This window comes from Bufo bufo, chromosome 2 (genome assembly GCF_905171765.1).
Source record: "Bufo bufo chromosome 2, aBufBuf1.1, whole genome shotgun sequence".
NCBI classification, from domain to species: domain Eukaryota; kingdom Metazoa; phylum Chordata; class Amphibia; order Anura; family Bufonidae; genus Bufo; species Bufo bufo.
The window spans coordinates 576,413,203-576,420,263 of record NC_053390.1 but is presented as its reverse complement, the minus strand read 5'-3'; the positions used below and the strand labels follow the sequence as shown (position 1 = coordinate 576,420,263).

Here is a 7,061-nt window from a genome sequence, read left to right as displayed (position 1 = left end):
TGGTAAAACAGAGTCTTAACTGGTGGAGATACTCAAAAGATCTGAGACTAGGAATACCTTGGACATTAAAGGAGTTCTCCAGGAATTAAATAAAATTTAAATACATAAATATTGCTTTATTTTAAATATATTCCCAATTACCTTTCATTAGTTATAATGGCTTGTTTTGTCTGGGGAGCAATCATCAGGGGAAATACAATGGCCGCTGTCCTATTAGTACACACAAAACCTGTCCTAATCACACAGCAGGACAAGTTACTTCACAACACTCAGGTAAAGAGCTGCCTCATCCTCTTCTCTGCATGTACGGGTACTTTCACACTAGAGTTTTTCTTTTCCAGCAATGAGTTCCATCATAAGGGCTCAATACCAGAAAAGAACAGATCAGTTTTATCCCCATGCATTCTCAATAGAGAGAAATCCATTCAGGATGCATCAGGATGTCTTCATGCGCAGACCTTTAAAAATTTGAAGAAAAAAAAATAGAAACGGATCTGTTTGTCCGTATGACAAACTAAAAGACGGATCCGTTCTTGCAATGCATTTGTGAGACGGATCCGGATCCGTCTACAAATGCTGTCCGTTTGCATGCAGATTGCCGGATCCGGCAGGCAGTTCCGGCGACGGAACTGCTTGCCGGATCACTCTGTCGCAAGTGTGAAAGTAGCCTAAGGGATTATAATCCTGCGTACAGATGATAAAATCTTCAAATTAATCTCTGTAGGAATGAAGTTCATGAGGAGACATAAAGTACAGAGAGGACAGACAGATTAGACTGTGGTAATGTTGTGCTGTGGTAATGTAGACTGTATACAAGAGCTGCTCATTACCACATCCCACCTCCTCCCTGTACTTTATTTCTCCTATTAAACTGTATTCTTGATCATAATCCCTGATGAGCAGAGGAGGATGAGGCAGCTCTTTAGCTCAGTGTTGTGAAGTAACTTGTCCTGCTTTGTGATAGGAAAGGTTTTCTGTGTACTAGTAGGATGACAGCCATTGTATTTGTATTTCCCCTGATGATTGCTGTCTAGACAAAATTAGCCATTATAACTAATGAACGGTATTTGGGAATATATTTATAATAAAGTAATATTTAAGTATTTTCATTTTCTTTAATTCCTGGAGAACCCTTTTAAGCCCTGTCAGGAGTTGCTCTCTCAAGCAGGGCGGCGGTGACATATTTGTGTGCAGACAACAGCATAAAGTTCAAATAAGGTTCCACTTTATTGTAGTACAAACCTCAAAATAAAGAGCCTTTACACTTTTGGCAAAAACGTAAAACAAATCCTGCTCATCTGAGCACTAACTATCAAAGGTCAGGATCTGACTCACCTATTAAACCCAGGTCACACAGGGCATCAGGCTTTTCTTTAGTCAGGACGGCAGCCAGCCTCCTGGACTTATCTCCAGATATCACTTCCCCCAGACTAACAGCCTGGGACAGATTTTTATTTACCCTTAACGACCCCAGATGACACACCTGGAGATCCTTCAGGCTTAGGGGAAAACGGGCCCTGGAAAGAGGTGGACTGGGGAGGTCCCACTACCAAGCCTACCTACCCCAGTCCTATAAAATCCAGCCCATAAACTACTAAAAAAAAAAGCTTCAGCAACTATATTTGCTGAAGCCAGTACCATTCTAGATCTTACTTACCTCACCCAGTTGAGGAACCTGGGTGAGATATACACCCCTTCCAGGACTTTACCATATATTCTTCTGTTCACTTTACCACAACCCCCCCCACCCCCCCCCCCCTCTTCTCCATACCGGAGGTCTGGGCACTTTCAGCACGAAACCACCTTATCACTCTTGCATTTCTCTTTGTTTTGCTTCATACAGGCCAAAGGAGCATGGTCTGTCACCAAGACAAATTTTCTACCCAGCAGATAATATTTCAGAGACTCCAGTGCCCATTTAATGGCTAGACATTCTCATTCCACTATGGCGTAATTTTTCTCTGCTGGGGTCAGTTTTCTGCTTAGGTACATCACCGGGTGCTCCTCCCCATTTACTACTTGTGACAGGACCGCTCCCAAGCCTATATCAGATGCATCAGTCTGGACCAGAAACTCTTTTCCGAAATCTGGGGAAATGAGCACTGGTTGTTGACAGAGGGCAGACTTTAGGCTCTGAAAAGCGTTTTCTGCCTCTGGGGTCCATTTCACCATTACTGACTTAGGGCCTTTCGTTAAGGCTACTTTCACACTCGCATTTGGTGCAGATCCATCATGGATCTGCACAGATGGATCCGTTCATAAAATACAACCGCCTGCATCCGTTTAGAACAGATCCGTTTGTATTATCTCTAACATTGCCAGGACGGATCCATCTTGAACACCATTGAAAGTCAATGGAGGACGGATCCGTTTTCTATTGTGCCAGATTTTGTCATAGAAAACCGATCCGTTCCCATTGACTTACATTGTGTGTCAGGACGGATCCGTTTGGCTCAGTTTTGTCAGACGGACACCAAAACCCTGCAAGCAGCGTTTTGGTATCTGCCTCCAAAACGGAATGGAGACGGAAAGGAGGCAAACAGATGCATTCTGAGCGGATCCTTTTCCATTCAGAATGCATTAGGGCAAAACTGATATGTTTTGGACCGCTTGTGAGAGCCCTGAACGGATCTCACAAACGGAAAGCCAAAACGCCAGTGTGAAAGTAGCCTAAGGCCTCATGCACATGGACGTTTTTTCTGCGGTCCGCAAAACGGATTTCCGTTGTTCCGTGACCGTTTTTTCGTCCGTGGGTCTTCCTTGATTTTTGGAGGATCCACGGACATGAAAAAAATGTCGTTTTGGTGTCCGCCTGGCTGTGCGGAGCCAAACTTACAATGCAAGTCAATAGGGATGGATCCGTTTGACGTTGACACAATATGGTGCAATTGCAAACGGATCCGTCCCCATTGACTTTCAATGTAAAGTCAGGAGTCCCTATTATACCATCGGATCAGAGTTTTCTCCAATCCGATGGTATATTTTAACTTGAAGCATCCCCATCACCATGGGAACGCCTCTATGTTAGAATATACCATCGGATTTGAGTTAGATCGTGAAACTCAGATCCGACAGTATATTCTAACGGTCATGTCAACGGACAACGGTCGTGTGCATGAGGCCTAAGTCAGTCAATGGTGCTGCAATGGAGGCAAAATTCGGTATGAACCGACGGTAGTACCCAGTTATACCAAGGAAGGCCCTGACCTGTTTTTTCATTAAGGGCTTAGGGCTCTTTCACACCTGCGTTCTTGTCTTCCGGCATAGAGTTCCGTCGTCGGGGCTCTATGCCGGAAGAATCCTGATCAGGATTATCCCCATGCATTCTGAATGGAGTGAAATCCGTTCAGGATGCATCAGGATGTCTTCAGTTCCGGAACGGAACGTTTTTTGGCCGGAGAAAATACCGCAGCATGCTGCGCTTTTTGCTCCGGCCAAAAATCCGGAACACTTGCCGCAATGCCGGATCCGGAATTAATGCCCATTGAAAGGCATTGATCCGGATCCGGCCTTAAGCTAAACGTCGTTTCGGCGCATTGCCGGTGCCGACATTTAGCTTTTTCTGAATGGTTACCATGGCTGCCGGGACGTTAAAGTCCTGGCAGCCATGGTAAAGTGTAGTGGGGAGCGGGGGAGCAGTGTACTTACCGTCCGTGCGGCTCCTGGGGCGCTTCAGAGTGACGTCAGGGCGCCCCAAGCGCATGGATCATGTGATCGCATTGGACACGTCATCCTTGCGCATGGGGCGCTCTGACGTCATTCTTGAGCGCCCCGGGAGCCGCACGGACTGTAAGTATACCGCTCCCCGCTCCTACTATGGCAACCAGGACTTTAATAGCGTCCTGGGTGCCATAGTAACACTGAACGCATTTTGAAGACGGTTCCGTCTTCAAATGCTTTCAGTACACTTGCGTTTTTCCGGATCCGGAGTGTAATTCCGGCAAGTGGAGTACATGCCGGATCCGGACAACGCAAGTGTGACTTCCTGTCCCTCCCCCTCATCGTCGGCCATTTTGGATTATCGACTTGGTGAGACTGGTAAGTATGAAGTTTTGTCTGTTTGTCTATCTTTCTTTTTTTACTATCTATCTATCTCTCAATTTCTAGGGTGGGGGGGCTGCTGGCACTTGGTAAGGGGTGTGTGTCTGGAACTGTGGGAGCCGCTGGCACTGGTGGTGTGGGCTGCCTTTATGGGGGGCTTCTGGCACTGGGGGGGGGGGGGGCGGTGTGGCTGGAACTGGGGGGGGGTCTGCTGGCAATGGTATGATGTGTGTGGCTGGAACTGTGCGGTGCTTCTGACATTGCGGCGGTGTTTGTGGCTGGAACTGTGCGGTGCTTCTGACATTGCGGCGGTGTTTGTGGCTGGAACTGTGCGGTGCTTCTGACATTGCGGCGGTGTTTGTGGCTGGAACTGTGCGGTGCTTCTGACATTGCGGCAGTGTTTGTGGCTGGAACTGTGCGGTGCTTCTGACATTGCGGCGGTGTATGTGGCTGGAACTGTGCGTTGCTTCTGACATTGCGGCGGTGTTTGTGGCTGGAACTGTGCGGTGCTTCTGACATTGCGGCGGTGTTTGTGGCTGGAACTGTGCGGTGCTTCTGACATTGCGGCGGTGTTTGTGGCTGGAACTGTGGGAGCTGCTGGCATTGGGGGGGCTGAGGGCATTGTGGGAAGGTTTTTTGGAACTGGGGGCCTGATGTCATTGTGGGGGGCTGCTGTCTCTGGGGGTGTTTATGGCAGTTGGGGGGGGGATCATGGCTCCTGTCGGATTCATTATTATTATCATTTTATTATTAGGGTCGTTCTCAAAAAAAGAAAAAAAAAAAATTATCTGCGGTGGGCAAGCCCAGATCTATATTTTAAAAAGTAAGTATTAAAAAAAAAAAAATTGTTGATATATGAGGAAATAGTGCTCTACAAGTTCCTTTAACGTTATCTGCATTTTGTCTGGTATTCTGTTGCGTACAGATGTCATCAAAGAAGACATCCATAGACTGGAGTGACCCACCCAGAAGGCGCCGCCGCCGTATTCAGTGGCCGGTAAGTATAAAATCAACACTTGGAGTTTTTACTGTTTGATTCCTTGCATTAATCAGTATGTGCTCTTATTATAGATTTCATCATCATCATCTGCGGAGGGCTCTCCAGCAATGGCCAGCTCACCTGCCGAATCGCCAGCGTCCAGGGGAGGTGGACCAAGCCCGGACCGGGGCTGTCAAGAAGTAAGTATATATATATAGATATCGTAATTTTTTTTTTTTTTTTTAAGTACAGTCTTCTAAAAAAAAAAATATTTGTTTTTAGCAATCTGCACCTAGAGCCGCCAGCGAGGATCCCCCAGTCGCCTCCAGAGTCCGCGGGAATGAGCGTGGCGGTCGTAGACGTGTAAGTATTGAATTAAGTAGTTTTAATTAGCATTTTGTATTAGGATTTACATTAAATTTTGTATTTCCTTTTTTTCAGGGTTCCGTAGGCTCCACCAGGGAAGATGAGGAGTTCGGGGTTCCGAGCATAGATAACCTGCTCCTCATCCGACTGGTGGAGGCGCGTCCAGCATTATGGGACCACTCCGACCGCCACCACGCCGATCATCGTCGTACCCAGCGGCTCTGGAGGGACATCTCTGCTTCAGTTTTTGAGACCTGGGGGGATCTAGATGCGGCGGCTCAGGAGAAATATGGTAAGTAAAACAATATGTATTTTAATACTTTAAAATATTGTTCTTTTCCTTCATCATGCTGATTTTAGTTTTTATTGTTTTTTTCGATAGTCAAACTGGTTACAACGCGTTGGCGATCTATCCGGGACCGCTTCAGGAGGGATTACAACAAGTAGGTTCAGGCCCCGAGTGGCTCCGGAGGAACCTCAGGGGCCACCTACATCCATACGGCGGCCCTGGGGTTCCTACGAAGGGCGATGGCACCGAAAAGGTAAATATTTATAACAACTGTTCAAAAAATAAATTGTAAAGGGGCTGTCTGAGACAGCGGAGCATTTGGCTCCCCTGTTTTGGCCAGCCCCCCCCACAGTCAGATGGACAACTGTTCTCTCCGTCTGACTGTAAGGGGCTGTCTGAGACAAGGTAGCGTTTGGCTCCCCTGTTTTGGCCAGCCCCCCACAGTCAGATGGACAACTGTTCTCTCCGTCTGACTGTAAGGGGCTGTCTGAGACAGGGTAGCGTTTGGCTCCCCTGTTTTGGCCAGCCCCCCAGTCAGATGGACAACTGTTCTCTCCGTCTGAATTTAAGGGGCTGTCTGAGACAGCGAGGCGTTTGGCATCCCTGTTTTGGCCAGCCCCCCACAGTCAGATGGACAACTGTTCTCTCCGTCTGACTGTGAGGGGCTGTCTGAGACAGGGTAGCGTTTGGCTCCCCTGTTTTGGCCAGCCCCCCACAGTCAGATGGACAACTGTTCTCTGTCTGAATTAAAGGGGCTGTCTGAGACAGCGGAGCGTTTGGCTCCCCTGTTTTGGCCAGCCCCCCCCACAGTCAGATGGACAACTGTTCTCTCCGTCTGACTGTAAGGGGCTGTCTGAGACAGGGTAGCGTTTGGCTCCCCTGTTTTGGCCAGCCCCCCCCCACAGTCAGATGGACAACTGTTCTCTCCGTCTGACTGTAAGGGGCTGTCTGAGACAGGGTAGCGTTTGGCTCCCCTGTTTTGGCCAGCCCCCCACAGTCAGATGGACAACTGTTCTCTCCGTCTGACTGTAAGGGGCTGTCTGAGACAGGGTAGCGTTTGGCTCCCCTGTTTTGGCCAGCCCCCCCCCCACAGTCAGATGGACAACTGTTCTCTCCGTCTGACTGTAAGGGGCTGTCTGAGACAGGGTAGCGTTTGGCTCCCCTGTTTTGGCCAGCCCCCCCCCACAGTCAGATGGACAACTGTTCTCTCCGTCTGACTGTAAGGGGCTGTCTGAGACAGGGTAGCGTTTGGCTCCCCTGTTTTGGCCAGCCCCCCACAGTCAGATGGACAACTGTTCTCTCCGTCTGAATTTAAGGGGCTGTCTGAGACAGCGAGGCGTTTGGCTTCCCTGTTTTGGCCAGCCCCCCACAGTCAGATGGACAACT

At 48.5% G+C, this 7,061-nt stretch overlaps 1 long non-coding RNA gene across 1 annotated transcript; it reads left to right on the top strand.

The window, feature by feature from the left end:
- The first annotated feature begins 5,342 nt into the window (after positions 1-5,342).
- Positions 5,343-5,907, top strand: LOC120991697. Its single transcript, XR_005776767.1, has 3 exons — positions 5,343-5,383; positions 5,462-5,678; positions 5,769-5,907. It is a non-coding gene; the product is annotated as an uncharacterized LOC120991697 (long non-coding RNA).
- The last annotated feature ends 1,154 nt before the right edge of the window (positions 5,908-7,061 follow it).